General features: G+C 37.9%; 1 pseudogene; it reads right to left on the reverse strand.

Moving 5' to 3' along the window:
* Positions 1–1,377: 1,377 nt before the first annotated feature.
* Positions 1,378–1,826, reverse strand: LOC119514728 (annotated as a pseudogene).
* Between the last annotated feature and the right edge of the window lie 6,225 nt (positions 1,827–8,051).

The following is an 8,051-nucleotide window of genomic DNA, read 5'->3' on the forward strand; positions in this document are numbered from 1 at the left end:
ATTTGCATAGCCCTCTTGATGGACTGGGGGAACATGTGAAATATTAAATTTCCCCAGCTGGGGAATTCCTGATATTCTCACAAGCATTAGGGACTACCAGTTTAGTAGACTGAGCCCTTGATCTTGGGGCTTGCCCTTAGGACGCTTGTTATTGCAAAGGAGAGGCTAAGCCTACTTTTTTTTTTTCAATTTTTTTTTTGTGAACTTTAACATATATACATAACAGTGTTAACTTTCAATGTACGATTTCACAAGTAATTAGTGAGCAAATCTCAAAGAATGTCAGGGGTCACAGTTCCATAACTTCAGCCATTTCCATTATTGTAAAGTATAACATACATACAGAAAGGTGTCATCGCGATGTACAGCTCAACAAGCAGTCATATAGGCAATTTCAAAAATTGTTATGGGTTACAGTTCCACAATTTCAGTTCTTTCCTTATTATGCAATACAAGGTATATACAGAAAGGTGAAGACCTTCAGGACACAATTCAACAAGCAGCTATAGAGCAAATCCCAAAGGATTCTATAGGCTACAGTTCCAACATGTCATTTTCCTCCTTCCAGCCCTTCCAACACCCCAGCATCCTATATATGTATCTATATCTATCTATATATATATATATAGTTATATAAAGTTTCAGTATTCATAGACCTTTGTTCAATCTTATCTTGTTTGTTGCTTCCCCTTCCTCTCACTTAATCTCTTTCTCCATCTTCAGGGGTGTCTAGGCAGTGAGCACCCTAACTTGTTCATATTGAAAGGAAGTGTCGACAGTATGGGGAAAGGGGCTGCATCTGATAGTTGATCTTTTTTTTTAATTAGAAAAATTATTTATTTCTGCTCCTTTCATACATCTTATTGTGCAGCAAACAATCTTACACAGACATCTGAAATAATGTACTACCACACACCCTGTTTAAAGGCAAAGCACCATAGGGAAAGCTGATGAACTGTCCAGAGTTCTCAGGTTATAGAATCTTGCTTCCTGATTTTACATTGATTTCTGAAAATCAGAAATGCCATCTCCAAAAACTGTTAAGCGGGTTGTTAAAAAAAATCACTTTATTCAATATTATAGTTGTAGAAATGGAGTATATTTCCTTCTAGAAATAAAAATCTAAAAAGAAACTGCCACTTTCCATCATTGGTATGCTACCATAGGTCAGCAGGAAAAAATACTGTGATATGATTTTCTCTCTGATATTACCAAGAAGAAATTCTAGTCCAAGCTTTAATAAGATTCCTGTTTTCATTAGATGCTTCTTCCTCTGCTGCTTTTCATCCTTTTCCACATTTCATATTAGAGGAAGCCTTTAAAATGTCATTAACAGGAGCAAATCCAGTATCCATTGATTTCTTCCCAAAAGGCACTCTAACTCATCAGATAGCCTGGCAGTTTCATCCTCATGAATACTCTAGCCAAGAAAAAATGCAATAGGACACAGATGAATCCAATGAACAGCAGAAGAAATCTATTGAGTTTTGTAATGTTTGGTGTATTGATCTGTCCAGGATTATGAATCCTGAACCTCCCATTATAAACAGGAAGCTGTATGCAAGTCCTTCCATAATACATTGTCCATTTACTCTGTCGGCCAGGAAAGCTACTGGTCTCTGATGCCCATGTTCATCAGTCATCGAGCCAACACTTGGAGGTTCAACAATAACATCATAAATTATACCTCCAGTGATGAGGAAGTAAGACACTACCACCAGAGCGTACACTGTCATAGCCAATGGCATGTGAACCCAGGGTGGCTTCTTCAGCTTCAGGTTGGGACATTCAAGCACTAAAAATGGGACTTGGTACAAGGTCTCCATGTTGGTGCCGACAGGGCTGATAGTTGATCTCAAAGAGGCTGTTGCCTCTGAGTTTTAGGACTTGTCTGGTATAGGAACACTCTGGTGGCTTTAAGTTTCTGAAAGATAAAACTTGGTGCATCTTTTATAGAATATCACGTAGGGACCTAGGTATTTGGATACTATTTTGGTAAGGGCATGGCATGTGTGTAAGCTTATTTTTAATTGTGCCTGTGAATCAATCCAGAGAACCTCTTTTGTTGCTCTGATGTGGCCTCTCTTTCTAAGCCAACTTGGCAGGTAAACTCACTGCTCTCCTCCCTATGTGGACATGACTCCCAAGGGTGTGAATCTCCCTGGTAACATGAGATGTGATTTTTGGGGATGTGCCTGGACCTAGCATCATAGGATTGAGAAAGCCTTCTGGACCAAAAGGGGGAAGAGAAATGAAAAAAATAAAGTTTCAGTGGCTGAGAGATTTCAAATGGACTCGAGGTCATTTTGGAGGTAACTCTTATGCATTATATAGATACCCCTTTTTAGTTTTTAGTTTATTAGAATAACTAGAAGGAAATATCTGAAACTGTTGAACTGCAGGCCAGAATCCTTGATTCTTGAAGATGATTGCATAACTATATAGCTTATATGGTGTGACTATGTGATTGTGAAAACCTTATGGGTCACACTCCCTTTACCCAGTACATGGACAAATGAGTTGAAAAATGGGGACAAAAGTAAATGAATAATAGGGGGGAAGAGAGATCTTGGATGTTTGGGTGTTCTCTTTTACTTTTATTTTTATTTTTATTTTTTGTTGTATGAAAATGTTCAAAAATTGGTTGTGGTGATGAATGCACAACTATATGAACACACAACTATATGATATTGTGAACAACTGTTGTACACTTTGGATGATTGTATGGTATGTGTGCTGGTTTGAACGTATTATGTCCCCCCAAATGCCATTATCTTTGATGTAATCTTGTGTGGGCAGATGTATCGGTGTTGATTAGATTGTAATTCTTTGAGTGTTTCTGTGGAGATGTGCCCCACCCAACTGTGGGTGATGACTCTGATTGGATAATTTCCATGGAGGTGTTACCCCACCCATTCAGGGTGGGTCTAAATTAAATCACTGGAGCCATATAAATGAGCTGACAAACAGAAGGAACTCAGTGCAGCTGAGAGTGACATTTTGAAGAGGAGCTACAGCCAAGAGGGACACTTTGAAGAATGCAAAGAAGATGAGAGAGTAGCTGCAGATGAGAGACAGTTTGAAGACAGCAATTGACAGCAGATTTTTGCTCCAGAGAAGCTAAGAGAGGACAAATGCCCCAAGAGCAACTAAGAGTATATTTTTGAGGAGCTGAAGCCTAGAGAGGAACATCCTGGGAGAAAGCCATTTTGAACCCAGAACTTGGAGCAGACACTGGCCACATGCTTTCCCAGCTAACAGAGGTTTTCCGGATGCCATCGGCCATCTTCCAGTGAAGGCACCTGATTGTTGATGCATTACATTGGACACTTTATGGCCTTAAGACCATAATAAACCCCCTTTTATAAAAGCCAGTCCCTCCCTGGGAGAAATCTAGACCCGGCATCGTGGGATGGAGAACATCTTCTTGACCAAAAGGGGGACATGAAAAGAAGTTTCAATGGCTGAGATATTCCAAAAGGAGCTGAGATGTCACTCTGGTGGGCACTCTTAGGCACAATATAGACAACCGTTTTTAGGTTCTAATGAATTGGAATAGCTAGCAGTAAATACCTGAAACTATCAAACTACAACCTGTAACCCTTGAATCTTGAAGATGATTGTATAAAAATGTAGCTTATGAGGGGTAACAATGTGATTGGGAAAGCCATATGGAACACACTCCCCTTTGTCCAGGGTATGGATGAATGAGCAGAAAAATGGGGGCAAAAAAAAAAAAAAAAAAAAGGCACCCAGTGATCTTTTTTACTTTAATTGTTCTTTTTCACTTTAATTTTTATTCTTATTGTTTTTGTGTGAGTGGTAATGAAAATGCTCAAAAATTGATTTTGGTGATGAACACACAGCTATATAATGGTACTGTCAACAACTGAACATTCGCTTTGTATGACTGCATGGTATGTGAATATACCTCAATGAAAATGAATTAAAAAAAAAAAGCCAATCCATTTCTGGTGTTTTGCATTCTGGCAGCATTAGCAAACTGGAACAGTATGTGAATATATTTCAATCAAATTGCATTAAAAAAAGACAGTGTGATATTGGCATAATGATAGACAAAGCAAACAAAAAACAATACTCTTTGAGAGTTTGATGGACACTAATTCACACTGGAGTTAATTTGATAATATCAATATCTTTATATTAATTTGTATTCTTCTTCAGAAATAATGTTTATTTTTCCATTTATTCAAGTCTTTTTTTTGCATGTTTATTAGTAAAATTTGGTTGTTTGTCACTGAAACTTCTTATTAATATTAATCTAAATATTAATTTTTCTTTTGATTGCTTTGGTGAGAGAGGTGCAGGAGGTGTTTTTCTCATGACATCAGGCATTGGAATACAAATTAATGTAAAAAGCATATAATCTAGTTAAAGGGATGAATTATCTTCTTAGAAGAATTGTTAATTATTATCACAACATCTGTTGAGCACATATTGTATGCCAGGCTCTGAAGACACATTGGTGAAAGGGTCCATTTCTTGGCCCTTAGGGAGTTGGTAGTTTCTTGAAAAAGATGAACGGATGGTCAAAATATTACAAAGTAGGTTAGTAAAATGCCACGAGGAAGATAGATAAGGCTCCACCAGGAAGGTAATATTTGTCATGCAATATCAGATAAACAAAAGTTCACCAAGCAAAGAAAGAGGAAAGTGCTTTTCATGGAGCACGAAGGACCCATTTAAAGCTATGAAAAGTTGGGGCATCCCGGTGTAAAGGGTTCAGAGGAGGCAAATGGCAATTGCTTAGGAGGTGTCAAGTAGTACCATCTGTACAGAGAACAGTGCATTTGGTTAATGCAGATGAAGTTTAGGGTAACTGGATGGGAATGAGGGATGAGAGAGGATTCTGGAAAGGTAGGCAGAAGTATATTATATGTTAAGGTACATGTTTAGAAGTTTGAAATTTATCATAAAAGTAACAGAGCAAGTAGAGGTTTTGATTAGAACTTATTTTTGATGACAATCACTCTGGCAGCCGGGATGGCTTGGAATGGGAAAAGAGAAGACTGTGAATCTGGAAAGGTTATTAGGTATGAAATAGTTTGGATCTTAACCTGCAGGCAGTGATAGGATCAAATAAGTAATAAAGTAATGTACACTGTGTGAATGAATGGCACAGATGGTAAAAACTGTAGGAGTCACGGGAGAGAGTTATTACCACATAGGAAGATAACCTTATCCTTGGATTAGACCTGGGTAGAAACCCAGCTCTTCCACCTATCATCTGAGAGCAGACTTTGTAGCCCTCTGAGGCTCAGTTTCCTGAGCTGTAATGAAATAATGAGGCTTATAGTGTCTACCTAAACACCTTACCACAGGGTAAGGGTTAAATCAGAAGAAGCTATTAAACACCAAATTAGTAGTAGGTACTCAAGAAATGTTATTTATTTCCAACAAATGTTGAAAATAACATGCCAGCTCCTACGTTCTGTAAGTTTATATTTGAGAACATGCATTTTCATTTATCACTGTTTTCATTATTTTTGTACTTCTCAAAACCTCTACCCATTTCATCTTTCACATCTACATCCTTGCGTTTAAATTCCACCTTAACACAGATTTCTTTTTGCTGTGTATCCCTTATCCTCTCCCTGCATTTCACCCCTCAAATCAACAAGGCCATTCTAGATCCAGACAGGCCACCTTGTCCATTTTGCAATGTCACATTTCTTAAGATTTGCTCTGCTTAATTGTTTCTGCCTGATCCCAGGGCCAAAGTTCTTGACTATAGTACAAGCAATTTCACTTAGGGAGACAAAGTCCTATTCATTTTCTCCTTCCAGCTTCTGAGAAAATAATACTGAATAACTCACCAATCTAAGGAGAGTGAGAAACCTGAGGCAGTATCCCTCCTTCTGCTGCCTTGTTAGCTCTGGGCCCAGAAGACAACCAATCAAGTCTTTGTCAACAAAATCCCAGTGCCTGCAATTCGACCCAAAGAGTGACATCATTGCCTCCAAACCCATTTTGCAATCTGTAATCAGCTTCTAAATTAGCTCAGATGCCCATTATCTGGAAAAAAGTATTTTCACATAAGTGAATCCAGAGCTGAAGCTGCAATATAGTAATTCATTTATTTAACAAATATTTATGGAGCACCTACTACGTGCCAAGAATTGTTCTAAGCTCTGAGAGCAGTAAACAAAAACAAAAACAACAACAAAAAAAACAGTCTTTGCTTTTAAGGAGCTTACATTCTTGTGGGAGGAGATATACGATAAACAAATATATCAATACATATAAAATATGCTAGCTGCTGATATGTGCTATGGGGAAAAATAAAACAGGATAAGGGGGAGAGGGGATAAAGAGGTAGAGAGGACTATTTTAGATGGGTGAAATTTTTCCTTTCTTTTATTTTTCTTAATTATCAAGTCTAACACATTCTGTAAAGTATGTAAAGTGTTCGGTGTTATTATTTAAATATAAAACCATGTAACCATTACATGAAATACAACATCAAGGAATAGAACATTTACAGTGTCCCAGGAGGCTCTCTTGTGCCCATTCCCAGTCAGTGCCCTCCAAGAGCTAACTACTATTCTGACTTCTATCACCATCCATGAATTTTACCTATACTTGAATTTCAAATAAATGGAATCATACAGTATGTATCCTTTTGTGTTTGGCTTCTTTCACTCAACAGTCTTATATTTAAATCATATCTATTGTGCTATATCCTTTATAAAATATTGACTTAATCTTTTAAAAACCCTATGTCCATAATCTATATTGTTGCGTGTAAAGGTAGTTGTTCTCTTTATTGCTATGTAGTATTCCACTGCATGATTATATCACAATTTGTTCATTCTGCTTTTGATGGACATTTGGATTGTTTCCAGTTTGGGGCTATTATGAATAAAGCTACTATGAATGTTCTTGTATCTTCTGGTGAATATATGCACTCATTTCTCTTGAGTATATACCTGGGAATAGAATTGCTGGGTCATGGAGCAGGTATATGTTTAGCTTTTCATAAATTAATGACAGTGAATTACATTCCCTCCAAGTTCAATTTCCTCCATATTCTTTCCAACACTTGATATTGTTGTCATTTTCACTTTAGCTGTTCTGTGAGTTTGTAAAGAATGGGTTTAAACAGAGATCTGAAGGAAGTGTGCTCTGCTTTGGCGCACTTTCCCTCTGGAAGAGAAATATACAGGCCTCAAGACTGGAGTGTATTGTTTGAGAAGCAGTGAGAGGCCATGTGGCTGGAATTGAGTGATGAGGAGAGAAATACAAGAGGTCACAGGTGGAGGCTGAGGTGAAGGATGTTGCAAGCCATTGTAAGGACTTTGGCTTTTATGCCAAGAGAGAGAAGAAACCACCAGAGGTTTCTGAGCAGAAGAGGGACATGATATGACTTAGGTTTTTAACCAGTTGACTTTGGTTGCTCTATTGAGAACAGACTCAGGAATAGCAAGAAAAGAAGCAGGGAAAGCTTTTGCAGTAATCCAGGAGAAAGATAGTTTTACTTGGGCCAGGGTTGTGGCATTGGAGGAAGTAAGAAGGAGTCTGATTCTGGATATGTTTGAAGGCAGAACTGACAGGGAGTATAAGGGATTGGGTATAAGAAAAAGAGAGTATCAAGCATGATTCCAAGTTTTCAGATCTGAGCAGGAAGGGACTGAACCCAGGTTTTCTGTACAAACTTTTTGGTATAATTGATCACACAGAGAATCTGGCAGGGGTCACTCCATTGAACCTCAGTGCAGTAATATGAAAGTTTAGGAGAATAATCCATGCAACAAGCCTTGAACCTACTTACACCTATCATCAAAAACCCATTTCCACTGGAGGAATTTAAAACAGTTTACAATTATAACTGACAAAGAATGGCTTTGTTTATAATCCTCCTCTAAGGGCTCTATACACGTCACAAATCCTCCAAAGGCCAGTTGCTTCATCTCAAAAACAAAACCATTTCAAAAGCAGAGAATTAAGAGGTGTGAGTGAGGCAAGAGACTCGATCTAGGTCAGGAAAACTAAAGCTTTCTCTTATGAAAAGAGCACAGAGTTATCTGCAA

This window comes from Choloepus didactylus, chromosome 18 (assembly GCF_015220235.1).
Source record: "Choloepus didactylus isolate mChoDid1 chromosome 18, mChoDid1.pri, whole genome shotgun sequence".
Classification (NCBI taxonomy): domain Eukaryota; kingdom Metazoa; phylum Chordata; class Mammalia; order Pilosa; family Megalonychidae; genus Choloepus; species Choloepus didactylus.